This window comes from Sceloporus occidentalis, unplaced genomic scaffold, assembly GCF_023333645.1.
Source record: "Sceloporus occidentalis isolate IW3139 unplaced genomic scaffold, rSceOcc1.0.p SCAF_174, whole genome shotgun sequence".
In the NCBI taxonomy this organism is placed as follows: Eukaryota; Metazoa; Chordata; class Lepidosauria; order Squamata; family Phrynosomatidae; genus Sceloporus; species Sceloporus occidentalis.
The window spans coordinates 602,790-618,453 of record NW_028317154.1 but is presented as its reverse complement, the minus strand read 5'-3'; the positions used below and the strand labels follow the sequence as shown (position 1 = coordinate 618,453).

The following is a 15,664-nucleotide window of genomic DNA, read 5'->3' as shown; positions in this document are numbered from 1 at the left end:
TAGACATTTATCTCTTCTGCATATAGTGAACAACAAAAATATTACATCACATAGACATACAAAACTTACAGTTGATTCTATCTGTCTTTACTAAATTAATAGATAAACTCAAAAGTGTGATTTTTACGGAGTTATCTAAGTAGGTAATTTTCATTTTATGGATCTAGTTTGCCATCAATCACTAGGTCTATCCATTTCTCCCATGATTTATACCTTTCAGGATTCCAGAGAGATTGAGCTAATATACCTTTTTCCATACGGCATTGATATAATAACTGGGATTTTATTTTGATCCACAAAATTGGGGCCGAAGATCTCCAATTTCTGGCGATCTCTATTTTAATTGCCGTTAATAAATGGAGAAGGAATGTTATATTTTTTTTCTCATTATTTGGCAGATTTAAATGGAGTAACGCTCTTTCGGGCGTTAGTTTCCAGTGTTTCCCAAAAACATGGGCTAGTTTATATGAAATCTGTTGCCAAAGTTTTCGAATTGGGTTACAATTCCACCAAATATGAACCATATCTCCCCTATCTGCGCCACAACGCCAACAATTTGGGAGATTGGTAGGGAACATTTTTGCCAAGGCAAAAGGGACCAGATACCACCTGTTCATAATTTTAAATTGTAACTCGTTTAAATTTAAACAATGTATATTTTTATAAGTGGTATTTAGCGCTTTGTTCCAATCTTCAATTTTAATTTTGATATCTAAATCTCTCTCCCATTTTGCTAATGCTGAAGGAATACATTCTTTTTTACATAACCTAATCAAGTTTAGGGCTTTTGTCAGTTGTTTCCTGCTATCGTCTCCTTCTACTACTTGTTTAAACAAGTTATACACTGTTAAATTAATATTTTGAGGTAAGGAGTCTAAAAGATAGCTCTTAACCCTTAAATATCTGAAACAGTCCTCTATTGGGAGATTAAATTCTTGTTGAAGTTGATTAAAGGTCTTAAGTGTATCTCCCTGCATAAGATCTCTTATTAATATTATGCCCTTTTGTTTCCAACTGGATAGCTTTAAATTTTCATTCGTGTGTTCTATTATAGATAGTGGGAGACTAGTTATTATCAGGTTTGCAAGTCCAAGTTTGGCTTTAACCCAATGCCAATTTCTTACAAGATGTTGAAGAGCTAGGCTAGTTCCTGATTCGGTATATTTAATAGCTTTCATAGAGGAGATCCAGAATAAGGACTGTAATTCTTTATGGGGGTATTTCTTTGGAAATTCTTCTCTATACCATAATTCCTGTTGCGCTTTATTATTTTGTGTCTGCATCGCATGTGTAAACAAGGCCGCTAGAGCATATTCACTCACAAGGGGGAGTCCTAAGCCACCTTTATTCTTCTTTTTAGCCATTATTTGCAGTTTTAAAATAGGTTTTTTTGATCCCCATATAAACTTGTTAATCTGTTGCTGAATTAAGTCTAACCAGCTTGCAGGAACCATATGCGGGATCATCCTGAATATATATAAGAATTTAGGCAGAATATATGAGTTAGTTACATTTAGTCTACCCCACCAAGAAATAAAAAGTCCTCGCCAATTTTTAAAGGAAACGTTCATGTCCTTAATTAAAGGGAGGAGATTAATCTCCATCCAAAGTTTTGGCGTTTTATTAATTTTTATTCCTAAATAGGTTAGGGAGTCATCGGCCCATTTAAAACCGAATGATTCAATTTGTTGCTTTTGAGTACTATCAAGGTTGTAAGCAAGGGCAATCGATTTATCGATGTTTAGCTTGTAATTAGATACGTAGCTGTACTGGTCTATCCAATTCATAATATGATTAAGTGATGTTATTGGATCTTTAACCGTCAGTAATATGTCGTCTGCATATAATTTTATTTTTTTTGTGTACCCTCTTTTCCACATCCCTTAATGCTTTGATCTGCTCTAATATCCCTTGCGAGTGGCTCCAAGGATAAAACATAAAGGAGTGGAGAAAGAGGGCAACCCTGGCGTGTGCCATTAGTAAAAGGAAACCATGACGATTTAATGCCCGGACCTACCACTTTACCCATAGGTTTATTATACAGATTTCCTACCAAATATCTTGCCTGTCACAGCCCACTTTCTAGAAAAGATGAAGTCTCCCTCTTTTATGCCTTCAATAAGCTAACTCAGTCTTCTCACTAAAGCAAAGGATATCCAGCAACATTCATGTGTGGGCCAGTGGCGCAAAGGATAACACGTCTGACTACGGATCAGAAGTTTGTAGGTTCGACTCCTACCTGCCTCGAGTCACTTGCTGTGATCGTATAGTGGTTAGTACTCTATGTTGTGGCCTCAGCAACCCCAGTTCGAATCCAGGTCACAGCATCCTACTTTTACTGAATTGCTAGAGTCTTTTCAAACTCCTGTCCAAAATTCCTTGTTACAGATATGTTCTCCCAACACCTGTTCATTAGAGACTGCGAGTGTTCAAGACCATCTTTCATTCGCTTTGGAAGAAAATCTGACACAAATGGAAGAAATTGTTAGGTGTGCATGGTTTCCCTCGTGTTAAAATCATCTTTTTGTAGGCGGTGTTTGCTAACTCTCATTAGGGACTGTAAAGGAAACACTCGCTGTGAGACACCATTTCAGACATAGGTGTTGTTGAATAAATTTTGCCTCCTCAGATTGGTCATAGAAATCTTAGCTAAACTTTCAGTATGAGAGGTAACTAGCTGAAATATCTCCACTGTGCTTTCAAGCAAGCATTTCTACTTTTGCTTGTGGGAACAAGCCAACTACTTGGCCACCTTTTTTCATGATCATGAAACTCCTTTTTTTCTTCATTGTTGGCGTATTTTAGCACCCTATCTCTAGATTGTTTAGTCATTTCCTACCAAATATCTTGCCTGTCACAGCCCACTTTCTAGAAAAGATGAAGTCTCCCTCTTTTATGCCTTCAATAAGCTAACTCAGTCTTCTCACTAAAGCAAAGGATATCCAGTAACGTGCATGTGTGGGCCAGTGGCGCAATGGATAACGCGTCTGACTACAGGTCAGAAAATTGTAGGTTTGATTCCTACCTGGCTCGAGTCACTTGCCGTGATCGTATAGTGGTTAGTACTCTCCGTTGTGGCCGCAGCAACCCTGGTTTGAATCCGGGTCACAGCATCCTACTTTTGCTGAATTGCTAGAGTCTTTTCAAACTCCTGTCCAAAATTCCTTGTTACAGATATGTTCTCCCAACACCTGTTCATTAGAGGCTGCGAGTGTTCAAGACCATCTTTCATTCGCTTTGGAAGAAAGTCTGACACAAATGGAAGACATTGGTAGGTGTGCATGGTTTCCCTCGTGTTAAAATCATCTTTTTGTAGGCGGTGTTTGCTAACTCTCATTAGGGACTGTAAAGGAAACACTCGCTGTGAGACACCATTTCAGACATAGGTGTTGTTGAATACATTTTGCCTCCTCAGATTGATCATAGAAATCTTAGCTAAACTTTCAGTATGAGAGGTAACTAGCTGAAATATCTCCACTGTGCTTTCAAGCAAGCATTTCTACTTTTGCTTGTGGGAACAAGCCAACTACTTGGCCACCTTTTTTCATGGTCATGAAACTCCTTTTTTCTTCATTGTTGGCGTATTTTAGCACCCTATCTCTAGATTGTTTAGTCATTTCCTACCAAATATCTTGCCTGTCACAGCCCACTTTCTAGAAAAGATGAAGTCTCCCTCTTTTATGCCTTCAATAAGCTGACTCAGTCTTCTCACTAAAGCAAAGGATATCCACCAACGTGCATGTGTGGGCCAGTGGCGCAATGGATAACGCGTCTGACTACGGATCAGAAGATTGTAGGTTCGACTCCTACCTGGCTCGAGTCACTTGCCGTGATCATATAGTGATTAGTACTCTGCGTTGTGGCAGCAGCAACCCCAGTTCAAATCCGGGTCACAGCATCCAACTTTTACTGAATTGCTAGAGTCTTTTCAAACTCCTGTCCAAAATTCCTTGTTACAGATATGTTCTCCCAACACCTGTTCATTAGAGGCTGCGAGTGTTCAAGACCATCTTTCATTCGCTTTGGAAGAAAGTCTGACACAAATGGAAGAAATTGGTAGGTGTGCATTGTTTCCCTCGTGTTAAAATCATCTTTTTGTAGGCGGTGTTTGCTAACTCTCATTTGGGACTGTAAAGGAAACACTCGCTGTGAGACACCATTTCAGACATAGGTGTTGTTGAATACATTTTGCCTCCTCAGATTGGTCATAGAAATCTTAGCTAAACTTTCAGTATGAGAGGTAACTAGCTGAAATATCTCCACTGTGCTTTCAAGCAAGCATTTCTACTTTTGCTTGTGGGAACAAGCCAACTACTTGGCCACCTTTTTTCATGATCATGAAACTCCTTTTTTCTTCATTGTTGGCGTATTTTAGCACCCTATCTCTAGATTGTTTAGTCATTTCCTACCAAATATCTTGCCTGTCACAGCCCACTTTCTAGAAAAGATGAAGTCTCCCACTTTTATGCCTTCAATAAGCTAACTCAGTCTTCTCACTAAAGCAAAGGATATCCAGCAACATTCATGTGTGGGAAACACTCGCTGTGAGACACCATTTCAGACATAGGTGTTGTTGAATACATTTTGCCTCCTCAGATTGGTCATAGAAATCTTAGCTAAACTTTCAGTATGAGAGGTAACTAGCTAAAATATCTCCACTGTACTTTCAAGCAAGCATTTCTACTTTTGCTTGTGGGAACAAGCCAACTACTTGGCCACCTTTTTTCATGATCATGAAACTCCTTTTTTCTTCATTGTTGGCGTATTTTAGCACCCTATCTCTAGATTCTTTAGTCATTTCCTACCAAATATCTTGCCTGTCACAGCCCACTTTCTAGAAAAGATGAAGTCTCCCTCTTTTATGCCTTCAATAAGCTAACTCAGTCTTCTCACTAAAGCAAAGGATATCCAGCAACATTCATTTGTGGGCCAGTGGCGCAATGGATAACGCATCTGACTACAGATCAGAAGATTGTAGGTTTGACTCCTACCTGGCTCAAGTCACTTGCCGTGATCGTATAGTGGTTAGTACTCTGCGTTGTGGCCGCAGCAACCCCGGTTCGAATCCGGGTCACGGCATCTTACTTTCACTGAATTGCTAGAGTCTTTTCAAACTCCTGTCCAAAATTCCTTGTTACAGATATGTTCTCCCAACACCTGTTCATTAGAGGCTGCGAGTGTTCAAGACCATCTTTCATTCGCTTTGGAAGAAAGTCTGACACAAATGGAAGAAGAAGAAATTGGTAGGTGTGCATGGTTTCCCTCGTGTTAAAATCATATTTTTGTAGGCGGTGTTTGCTAACTCTCATTAGGTACTGTAAAGGAAACACTCGCTGTGAGACACCATTTCAGACATAGGTGTTGTTGAATACATTTTGCCTCCTCAGATTGGTCATAGAAATCTTAGCTAAACTTTCAGTATGAGAGGTAACTAGCTGAAATATCTCCACTGTGCTTTTAAGCAAGCATTTCTACCTTTCCTTTTGCTTGTGGGATCAAGCCAACTACTTGGCCACCTTTTTTCATGATCATGAAACTCCTTTTTTCTTCATTGTTGGCGTATTTTAGCACCCTATCTCTAGATTGTTTAGTCATTTCCTACCAAATATCTTGCCTGTCACAGCCCACTTTCTAGAAAAGATGAAGTCTCCCACTTTTATGCCTTCAATAAGCTAACTCAGTCTTCTCACTAAAGCAAAGGATATCCAGCAACATTCATGTGTGGGAAACACTCGCTGTGAGACACCATTTCAGACATAGGTGTTGTTGAATACATTTTGACTTCTCAGATTGGTCATAGAAATCTTAGCTAAACTTTCAGTATGAGAGGTAACTAGCTGAAATATCTCCACTGTGTTTTCAAGCAAGCATTTCTACCTTTCTTTTATGCCTTCAATAAGCTAACTCAGTCTTCTCACTAAAGCAAAGGATATCCAGCAGCATGCATGTGTGGGCCAGTGGCGCAACGGGTAACGCTTCTGACTGCGGATCAGGAGATTGTAGGTTCGACTCCTACCTGGCTTGAGTTGCTTGCTGTGATCATATAGTGGTTAGTACTCTGCATTGTGGCCGCAGCAACCCCATTTCGAATCCGGTCACGGCATTCTACTATTCCTGAATTGCTAGAGTCTTTTCAAACTACTGTCCAAAATTCCTTGTTACGGATATGTTCTCCCTACACCTGTTCATTCATTAGAGGCTGCGAGTGTTCAAGTCCATCTTTCATTCGCTTTGGAAGAAAGTCTGACACAAATGGAAGATATTGGTAGGTGTGCTTGGTTTCCCTCGTGTTAAAACACCTTTTTGTAGTAGGTGTTTCCTAACTCTCATTAGGGACTGTAAAGGAAACACTCGCTGTGAGACACCATTTCAGACATAGGTGTTGTTGAATACATTTTGCCTCCTCAGATTGGTCATAAAAATCTTAGCTAAACTTTCAGTATGAGAGGTAACTAGCTGAAATATCTCCACTGTGCTTTCAAGCAAGCATTTCTACCTTTCCTTTTGCTTGTGGGAACAAGCCAACTACTTGGCCACCTTTTTCCGTGATCATGAAACTCCTTTTTTTCTTCATTGTTGGCGTATTTTAGCACCCTATCTCTAGATTGTTTAGTCATTTCCTACCAAATATCTTGCCTGTCACAGCCCACTTTCTAGAAAAGATGAAGTCTCCAAATGGAAGAAATCCACAAATGGAAGAAATTGGTAGGTGTGCATGGTTTCCCTCGTGTTAAAATCATATTTTTGTAGGCGGTGTTTGCTAACTCTCATTAGGTACTGTAAAGGAAACACTTGCTGTGAGACACCATTTCAGACATAGGTGTTGTTGAATACATTTTGCCTCCTCAGATTGGTCATAGAAATCTTAGCTAAACTTTCAGTATGAGAGGTAACTAGCTGAAATATCTCCACTGTGCTTTTAAGCAAGCATTTCTACCTTTCCTTTTGCTTGTGGGATCAAGCCAACTACTTGGCCACCTTTTTTCATGATCATGAAACTCCTTTTTTCTTCATTGTTGGCGTATTTTAGCACCCTATCTCTAGATTGTTTAGTCATTTCCTACCAAATATCTTGCCTGTCACAGCCCACTTTCTAGAAAAGATGAAGTCTCCCACTTTTATGCCTTCAATAAGCTAACTCAGTCTTCTCACTAAAGCAAAGGATATCCAGCAACATTCATGTGTGGGCCAGTGGCGCAATGGATAACGCGTCTGACTACGGATCAGAAGATTGTAGGTTCGACTCCTACCTGGCTCGAGTCACTTGCTGTGATCGTATAGTGGTTAGTACTCTGCGTTGTGGCCGTAGCAACCCCCGTTCGAATCCGGGTCACGGCATCCTACTTTTACTGAATTGCTAGAGTCTTTTCAAACTCCTGTCCAAAATTCCTTGTTACAGATATGTTCTCCCAACACCTGTTCATTAGAGGCTGCGAGTGTTCAAGACCATCTTTCATTCGCTTTGGAAGAAAGTCTGACACAAATGGAAGACATTGGTAGGTGTGCATGGTTTCCCTCGTGTTAAAATCATCTTTTTGTAGGCGGTGTTTGCTAACTCTCATTAGGGACTGTAAAGGATACACTCGCTGTGAGACACCATTTCAGACATAGGTGTTGTTGAATACATTTTGCCTCCTCAGATTGGTCATAGAAATCTTAGCTAAACTTTCAGTATGAGAGGTAACTAGCTGAAATATCTCCACTGTGCTTTTAAGCAAGCATTTCTACCTTTCCTTTTGCTTGTGGGATCAAGCCAACTACTTGGCCACCTTTTTTCATGATCATGAAACTCCTTTTTTCTTCATTGTTGGCGTATTTTAGCACCCTATCTCTAGATTGTTTAGTCATTTCCTACCAAATATCTTGCCTGTCCAGCCCACTTTCTAGAAAAGATGAAGTCTCCCTCTTTTATGCCTTCAATAAGCTAACTCAGTCTTCTCACTAAAGCAAAAGATATCCAGCAATGTGCATGTGTGGGCCAGTGGCGCAATGGATAACGTGCAAAGCAAAGGATATCCAGCAACGTGCATGTGTGGGCCAGTGGTGCATTTCCTACCAAATATCTTGCCTGTCACAGCCAACTTTCTAGAAAAGATGAAGTCTCCCTCTTTTATGCATTCAATAAGCTAACTCAGTCTTCTCACTAAAGCAAAGGATATCCAGCAACATGCATGTGTGGGCCAGTGGCGCAATGGATAACGCGTCTGACTACGGATCAGAAGATTGTAGGTTCGACTCCTACCTGGCTCGAGTCACTTACCGTGATCGTATAGTGGTTAGTACTCTGCGTTTGGGCCGCAGCAAACCCGGTTCGAATCCGGGTCACGGCATCCAACTTTTACTGAATTGCTAGAGTCTTTTCAAACTCCTGTCCAAAATTCCTTGTTACAGATATGTTCTCCCAACACCTGTTCATTAGAGGCTGCGAGTGTTCAAGAACATCTTTCATTCGCTTTGGAAGAAAGTCTGACACAAATGGAAGAAATTGGTAGGTGTGCATGGTTTCCCTCGTGTTAAAATCATCTTTTTGTAGGCGGTGTTTGCTAACTCTCATTAGGGACTGTAAAGGAAACACTCGCTGTGAGACACCATTTCAGACATAGGTGTTGTTGAATACATTTTGACTTCTCAGATTGGTCATAGAAATCTTAGCTAAACTTTCAGTATGAGAGGTAACTAGCTGAAATATCTCCACTGTGCTTTCAAGCAAGCATTTCTACTTTTGCTTGTGGGAACAACCCAACTACTAGGCCACCTTTTTTCATGATCATGAAACTCCTTTTTTTCTTCATTGTTGGCGTATTTTAGCACCCTATCTCTAGATTGTTTAGTCATTTCCTACCAAATATCTTGCCTGTCACAGCCCACTTTCTAGAAAAGATGAAGTCTCCCTCTTTTATGCCTTCAATAAGCTAACTCAGTCTTCTCACTAAAGCAAAGGATATCCAACAACGTGCATGTGTGGGCCAGTGGCGCAATGGATAACGCGTCTGACTACGGATCAGAAGATTGTAGGTTCGACTCCTACCTGGCTCGAGTCACTTACCGTGATCGTATAGTGGTTAGTACTCTGCGTTGTGGCCGCAGCAAACCCGGTTCGAATCCGGGTCACGGCATCCTACTTTTACTGAATTGCTAGAGTCTTTTCAAACTCCTGTCCAAAATTCCTTGTTACAGATATGTTCTCCCAACACCTGTTCATTAGAGGCTGCGAGTGTTCAAGACCATCTTTCATTCGCTTTGGAAGAAAGTCTGACACAAATGGAAGAAATTGGTAGGTGTGCATGGTTTCCCTCGTGTTAAAATCATCTTTTTGTAGGCGGTGTTTGCTAACTCTGATTAGGGACTGTAAAGGAAACACTCGCTGTGAGACACCATTTCAGACATAGGTGTTGTTGAATACATTTTGCCTCCTCAGATTGGTCATAGAAATCTTAGCTAAACTTTCAGTATGAGAGGTAACTAGCTGAAATATCTCCACTGTGCTTTCAAGCAAGCATTTCTACTTTTGCTTGTGGGAACAAGCCAACTACTTGGCCACCTTTTTTCATGATCATGAAACTCCTTTTTTCTTCATTGTTGGCGTATTTTAGCACCCTATCTCTAGATTGTTTAGTCATTTCCTACCAAATATCTTGCCTGTCACAGCCTACTTTCTAGAAAAGATGAAGTCTCCCTCTTTTATGCCTTCAATAAGCTAACTCAGTCTTCTCACTAAAGCAAAGGATATCCAGCAATGTGCATGTGTGGGCCAGTGGCGCAATGGATAACGTGCAAAGCAAAGGATATCCAGCAACGTGCATGTGTGGGCCAGTGGTGCATTCCCTACCAAATATCTTGCCTGTCACAGCCCACTTTCTAGAAAAGATGAAGTCTCCCTCTTTTATGCCTTCAATAAGCTAACTCAGTCTTCTCACTAAAGCAAAGGATATCCAGCAACGTGCATGTGTGGGCCAGTGGTGCATTTCCTACCAAATATCTTGCCTGTCACAGCCCACTTTCTAGAAAAGATGAAGTCTCCCTCTTTTATGCCTTCAATAAGCTAACTCAGTCTTCTCACTAAAGCAAAGGATATCTAGCCACATGCAAGTGTGGGCCAGTGGCGCAATGTATACCGCATCTGACTACAGATCAGAAGATTGTAGGTTCAACTCCTACCTGGCTCGAGTCACTTGCTGTGATCGTATAGTGGTTAGTACTCTGCGTTGTGGCTGCAGCAACCCCGGTTCAAATCCAGGTCACGGCATCCTATTTTCACTGAATTGCTAGAGTCTTTTCAAACTCCTGTCCGAAATTCCTTGTTACTGATATGTTCTCCCAACACCTGTTCATTAGAGGCTGCGAGTGTTCAAGACCATCTTTCATTCGCTTTGGAAGAAAGTCTGACACAAATGGAAAAAATTGGTAGGTGTGCATGGTTTCCCTCGTGTTAAAATTATCTTTTTGTAGGCGGTGTTTGCTAACTCTCATTAGGGACTGTAAAGGAAACACTCGCTGTGAGACACCATTTCAGACATAGGTGTTGTTGAATACATTTTGACTTCTCAGATTGGTCATAGAAATCTTAGCTAAACTTTCAGTATGAGAGGTAACTAGCTGAAATATCTCCACTGTGCTTTCAAGCAAGCATTTCTACTTTTGCTTGTGGGAACAAGCCAACTACTTGGCCACCTTTTTTCATGATCATGAAACTCCTTTTTTTCTTCATTGTTGGAGTATTTTAGCACCCTATCTCTAGATTGTTTAGTCATTTCCTACCAAATATCTTGCCTGTCACAGCCCACTTTCTAGAAAAGATGAAGTCTCCCTCTTTTATGCCTTCAATAAGCTAACTCAGTCTTCTCACTAAAGCAAAGGATATCCAGCAACGTACATGTGTGGGCCAGTGGCGCAATGGATAACGCGTCTGACTACGGATCAGAAGATTGTAGGTTCGACTCCTACCTGGCTCAAGTCACTTGCCGTGATCGTATAGTGGTTAGTACTCTCCGTTGTGGCCGCAGCAACCCCGGTTCGAATCCGGGTCACGGCATCCTACTTTTACTGAATTGCTAGAGTCTTTTCAAACTCCTGTCCAAAATTTCTTGTTACAGATATGTTCTCCCAACACCTGTTCATTAGAGGCTGCGAGTGTTCAAGACCATCTTTCATTCGCTTTGGAAGAAAGTCTGACACAAATGGAAGACATTGGTAGGTGTGCATGGTTTCCCTCGTGTTAAAATCATCTTTTTGTAGGCGGTGTTTGCTAACTCTCATTAGGGACTGTAAAGGAAACACTCGCTGTGAGAAACCATTTCAGACATAGGTGTTGTTGAATACATTTTGCCTCCTCAGATTGGTCATAGAAATCTTAGCTAAACTTTCAGTATGAGAGGTAACTAGCTGAAATATCTCCACTGTGTTTCAAGCAAGCATTTCTACTTTTGCTTGTGGGAACAAGCCAACTACTTGGCCACCTTTTTTCATGATCATGAAACTCCTTTTTTCTTCATTGTTGGCGTATTTTAGCACCCTATCTCTAGATTGTTTAGTCATTTCCTACCAAATATCTTGCCTGTCACAGCCCACTTTCTAGAAAAGATGAAGTCTCCCTCTTTTATGCCTTCAATAAGCTAACTCAGTCTTCTCACTAAAGCAAAGGATATCCAGCAACGTGCATGTGTGGGCCAGTGGTGCATTTCCTACCAAATATCTTGCCTGTCACAGCCCACTTTCTAGAAAAGATGAAGTCTCCCTCTTTTATGCCTTCAATAAGCTAACTCAGTCTTCTCACTAAAGCAAAGGATATCCAGCAATGTGCATGTGTGGGCCAGTGGCGCAATGGATAACGTGCAAAGCAAAGGATATCCAGCAACGTGCATGTGTGGGCCAGTGGTGCATTTCCTACCAAATATCTTGCCTGTCACAGCCCACTTTCTAGAAAAGATGAAGTCTCCCTCTTTTATGCCTTCAATAAGCTAACTCAGTCTTCTCACTAAAGCAAAGGATATCCAGCAACGTGCATGTGTGGGCCAGTGGTGCATTTCCTACCAAATATCTTGCCTGTCACAGCCCACTTTCTAGAAAAGATGAAGTCTCCCTCTTTTATGCCTTCAATAAGCTAACTCAGTCTTCTCACTAAAGCAAAGGATATCCAGCAATGTGCATGTGTGGGCCAGTGGCGCAATGGATAACGTGCAAAGCAAAGGATATCCAGCAACGTGCATGTGTGGGCCAGTGGTGCATTTCCTACCAAATATCTTGCCTGTCACAGCCCACTTTCTAGAAAAGATGAAGTCTCCCTCTTTTATGCCTTCAATAAGCTAACTCAGTCTTCTCACTAAAGCAAAGGATATCCAGCAACGTGCATGTGTGGGCCAGTGGTGCATTTCCTACCAAATATCTTGCCTGTCACAGCCCACTTTCTAGAAAAGATGAAGTCTCCCTCTTTTATGCCTTCAATAAGCTAACTCAGTCTTCTCACTAAAGCAAAGGATATCCAGCAACGTGCATGTGTGGGCCAGTGGTGCATTTCCTACCAAATATCTTGCCTGTCACAGCCCACTTTCTAGAAAAGATGAAGTCTCCCTCTTTTATGCCTTCAATAAGCTAACTCAGTCTTCTCACTAAAGCAAAGGATATCCAGCAATGTGCATGTGTGGGCCAGTGGCGCAATGGATAACGTGCAAAGCAAAGGATATCCAGCAACGTGCATGTGTGGGCCAGTGGTGCATTCCCTACCAAATATCTTGCCTGTCACAGCCCACTTTCTAGAAAAGATGAAGTCTCCCTCTTTTATGCCTTCAATAAGCTAACTCAGTCTTCTCACTAAAGCAAAGGATATCCAGCAACGTGCATGTGTGGGCCAGTGGTGCATTTCCTACCAAATATCTTGCCTGTCACAGCCCACTTTCTAGAAAAGATGAAGTCTCCCTCTTTTATGCCTTCAATAAGCTGACTCAGTCTTCTCACTTAAGCAAAGGATATCCAACAACATTCATGTGTGGGCCAGTGGCGCAATGGATAACGCGTCTGACTACGGATCAGAAGATTGTAGGTTCGACTCCTACCTGGCTCAAGTCACTTGCCGTGATCGTATAGTGGTTAGTACTCTGCGTTGTGGCCGTAGCAACCCCCGTTCGAATCCGGGTCACGGCATCCTACTTTTACTGAATTGCTAGAGTCTTTTCAAACTCCTGTCCAAAATTCCTTGTTACAGATATGTTCTCCCAACACCTGTTCATTAGAGGCTGCGAGTGTTCAAGACCATCTTTCATTCGCTTTGGAAGAAAGTCTGACACAAATGGAAGACATTGGTAGGTGTGCATGGTTTCCCTCGTGTTAAAATCATCTTTTTGTAGGCGGTGTTTGCTAACTCTCATTAGGGACTGTAAAGGATACACTCGCTGTGAGACACCATTTCAGACATAGGTGTTGTTGAATACATTTTGCCTCCTCAGATTGGTCATAGAAATCTTAGCTAAACTTTCAGTATGAGAGGTAACTAGCTGAAATATCTCCACTGTGTTTCAAGCAAGCATTTCTACTTTTGCTTGTGGGAACAAGCCAACTACTTGGCCACCTTTTTTCATGATCATGAAACTCCTTTTTTCTTCATTGTTGGCGTATTTTAGCACCCTATCTCTAGATTGTTTAGTCATTTCCTACCAAATATCTTGCCTGTCACAGCCCACTTTCTAGAAAAGATGAAGTCTCCCTCTTTTATGCCTTCAATAAGCTAACTCAGTCTTCTCACTAAAGCAAAGGATATCCAGCAACGTGCATGTGTGGGCCAGTGGTGCATTTCCTACCAAATATCTTGCCTGTCACAGCCCACTTTCTAGAAAAGATGAAGTCTCCCTCTTTTATGCCTTCAATAAGCTAACTCAGTCTTCTCACTTAAGCAAAGGATATCCAACAACACTCATGTGTGGGCCAGTGGCGCAATGGATAACGCGTCTGACTACGGATCAGAAGATTGTAGGTTCGACTCCTACCTGGCTCAAGTCCCTTGCCGTGATCGTATAGTGGTTAGTACTCTGCGTTGTGGCCGCAGCAACCCCGGTTCGAATCCGGGTCACGGCATCCGAATTTTACTGAATTTTACTCCTGTCCAAAATTCCTTGTTACAGATATGTTCTCCCAACACCTGTTCATTAGAGGCTGCGAGTGTTCAAGACCATCTTTCATTCGCTTTGGAAGAAAGTCTGACACAAATGGAAGACATTGGTAGGTGTGCATGGTTTCCCTCGTGTTAAAATCATCTTTTTGTAGGCGGTGTTTGCTAACTCTCATTAGGGACTGTAAAGGAAACACTCGCTGTGAGACACCATTTCAGACATAGGTGTTGTTGAATACATTTTGCCTCCTCAGATTGGTCATAGAAATCTTAGCTAAACTTTCAGTATGAGAGGTAACTAGCTAAAATATCTCCACTGTACTTTCAAGCAAGCATTTCTACTTTTGCTTGTGGGAACAAGCCAACTACTTGGCCACCTTTTTTCATGATCATGAAACTCCTTTTTTCTTCATTGTTGGCGTATTTTAGCACCCTATCTCTAGATTCTTTAGTCATTTCCTACCAAATATCTTGCCTGTCACAGCCCACTTTCTAGAAAAGATGAAGTCTCCCTCTTTTATGCCTTCAATAAGCTAACTCAGTCTTCTCACTAAAGCAAAGGATATCCAGCAACATTCATTTGTGGGCCAGTGGCGCAATGGATAACGCATCTGACTACAGATCAGAAGATTGTAGGTTTGACTCCTACCTGGCTCAAGTCACTTGCCGTGATCGTATAGTGGTTAGTACTCTGCGTTGTGGCCGCAGCAACCCCGGTTCGAATCCGGGTCACGGCATCTTACTTTCACTGAATTGCTAGAGTCTTTTCAAACTCCTGTCCAAAATTCCTTGTTACAGATATGTTCTCCCAACACCTGTTCATTAGAGGCTGCGAGTGTTCAAGACCATCTTTCATTCGCTTTGGAAGAAAGTCTGACACAAATGGAAGACATTGGTAGGTGTGCATGGTTTCCCTCATGTTAAAATCATCTTTTTGTAGGCGGTGTTTGCTAACTCTCATTAGGGACTGTAAAGGAAACACTCGCTGTGAGACACCATTTCAGACATAGGTGTTGTTGAATAAATTTTGCCTCCTCAGATTGGTCATAGAAATCTTAGCTAAACTTTCAGTATGAGAGGTAACTAGCTAAAATATCTCCACTGTACTTTCAAGCAAGCATTTCTACTTTTGCTTGTGGGAACAAGCCAACTACTTGGCCACCTTTTTTCATGATCATGAAACTCCTTTTTTCTTCATTGTTGGCGTATTTTAGCACCCTATCTCTAGATTGTTTAGTCATTTCCTACCAAATATCTTGCCTGTCACAGCCCACTTTCTAGAAAAGATGAAGTCTCCCTCTTTTATGCCTTCAATAAGCTGACTCAGTCTTCTCACTAAAGCAAAGGATATCCAGCAACATTCATGTGTGGGCCAGTGGCGCAATGGATAACGCGTCTGACTACGGATCAGAAGATTGTAGGTTCGACTCCTACCTGGCTCAAGTCACTTGCCGTGGTCGTATAGTGGTTATTACTCTGCGTTGTGGCCGCAGCAACCCCGGTTCGAATCCGGGTCACGGCATCTTACTTTCACTGAATTGCTAGAGTCTTTTCAAACTCCTGTCC

General features: G+C 41.5%; 15 non-coding genes across 15 annotated transcripts; all 15 read left to right on the top strand.

The window, feature by feature from the left end:
• Nucleotides 1-3,745: 3,745 nt before the first annotated feature.
• Nucleotides 3,746-3,818, top strand: TRNAR-ACG (transfer RNA arginine (anticodon ACG)). Its single transcript has one exon. It is a non-coding gene; the product is annotated as a tRNA-Arg (tRNA).
• A 1,108-nt stretch (nt 3,819-4,926) lies between these two features.
• On the top strand, nt 4,927-4,999 carry TRNAC-ACA (transfer RNA cysteine (anticodon ACA)). The gene has a single exon. It is a non-coding gene; the product is annotated as a tRNA-Cys (tRNA).
• Nucleotides 5,000-5,007: 8 nt separating this feature from the next.
• Nucleotides 5,008-5,079, top strand: TRNAH-GUG (transfer RNA histidin (anticodon GUG)). The gene has a single exon. It is a non-coding gene; the product is annotated as a tRNA-His (tRNA).
• Nucleotides 5,080-5,951: 872 nt separating this feature from the next.
• On the top strand, nt 5,952-6,024 carry TRNAR-GCG (transfer RNA arginine (anticodon GCG)). Its single transcript has one exon. It is a non-coding gene; the product is annotated as a tRNA-Arg (tRNA).
• A 1,161-nt stretch (nt 6,025-7,185) lies between these two features.
• TRNAR-ACG (transfer RNA arginine (anticodon ACG)) lies at nt 7,186-7,258 on the top strand. The gene has a single exon. It is a non-coding gene; the product is annotated as a tRNA-Arg (tRNA).
• A 919-nt stretch (nt 7,259-8,177) lies between these two features.
• Nucleotides 8,178-8,250, top strand: TRNAR-ACG (transfer RNA arginine (anticodon ACG)). Its single transcript has one exon. It is a non-coding gene; the product is annotated as a tRNA-Arg (tRNA).
• A 713-nt stretch (nt 8,251-8,963) lies between these two features.
• TRNAR-ACG (transfer RNA arginine (anticodon ACG)) lies at nt 8,964-9,036 on the top strand. The gene has a single exon. It is a non-coding gene; the product is annotated as a tRNA-Arg (tRNA).
• Nucleotides 9,037-10,879: 1,843 nt separating this feature from the next.
• TRNAR-ACG (transfer RNA arginine (anticodon ACG)) lies at nt 10,880-10,952 on the top strand. The gene has a single exon. It is a non-coding gene; the product is annotated as a tRNA-Arg (tRNA).
• Nucleotides 10,953-12,984: 2,032 nt separating this feature from the next.
• On the top strand, nt 12,985-13,057 carry TRNAR-ACG (transfer RNA arginine (anticodon ACG)). The gene has a single exon. It is a non-coding gene; the product is annotated as a tRNA-Arg (tRNA).
• Nucleotides 13,058-13,911: 854 nt separating this feature from the next.
• Nucleotides 13,912-13,984, top strand: TRNAR-ACG (transfer RNA arginine (anticodon ACG)). The gene has a single exon. It is a non-coding gene; the product is annotated as a tRNA-Arg (tRNA).
• An 8-nt stretch (nt 13,985-13,992) lies between these two features.
• Nucleotides 13,993-14,064, top strand: TRNAH-GUG (transfer RNA histidin (anticodon GUG)). The gene has a single exon. It is a non-coding gene; the product is annotated as a tRNA-His (tRNA).
• Nucleotides 14,065-14,682: 618 nt separating this feature from the next.
• Nucleotides 14,683-14,755, top strand: TRNAC-ACA (transfer RNA cysteine (anticodon ACA)). Its single transcript has one exon. It is a non-coding gene; the product is annotated as a tRNA-Cys (tRNA).
• Nucleotides 14,756-14,763: 8 nt separating this feature from the next.
• Nucleotides 14,764-14,835, top strand: TRNAH-GUG (transfer RNA histidin (anticodon GUG)). The gene has a single exon. It is a non-coding gene; the product is annotated as a tRNA-His (tRNA).
• Nucleotides 14,836-15,467: 632 nt separating this feature from the next.
• TRNAR-ACG (transfer RNA arginine (anticodon ACG)) lies at nt 15,468-15,540 on the top strand. Its single transcript has one exon. It is a non-coding gene; the product is annotated as a tRNA-Arg (tRNA).
• An 8-nt stretch (nt 15,541-15,548) lies between these two features.
• TRNAH-GUG (transfer RNA histidin (anticodon GUG)) lies at nt 15,549-15,620 on the top strand. Its single transcript has one exon. It is a non-coding gene; the product is annotated as a tRNA-His (tRNA).
• Nucleotides 15,621-15,664: the final 44 nt, after the last annotated feature.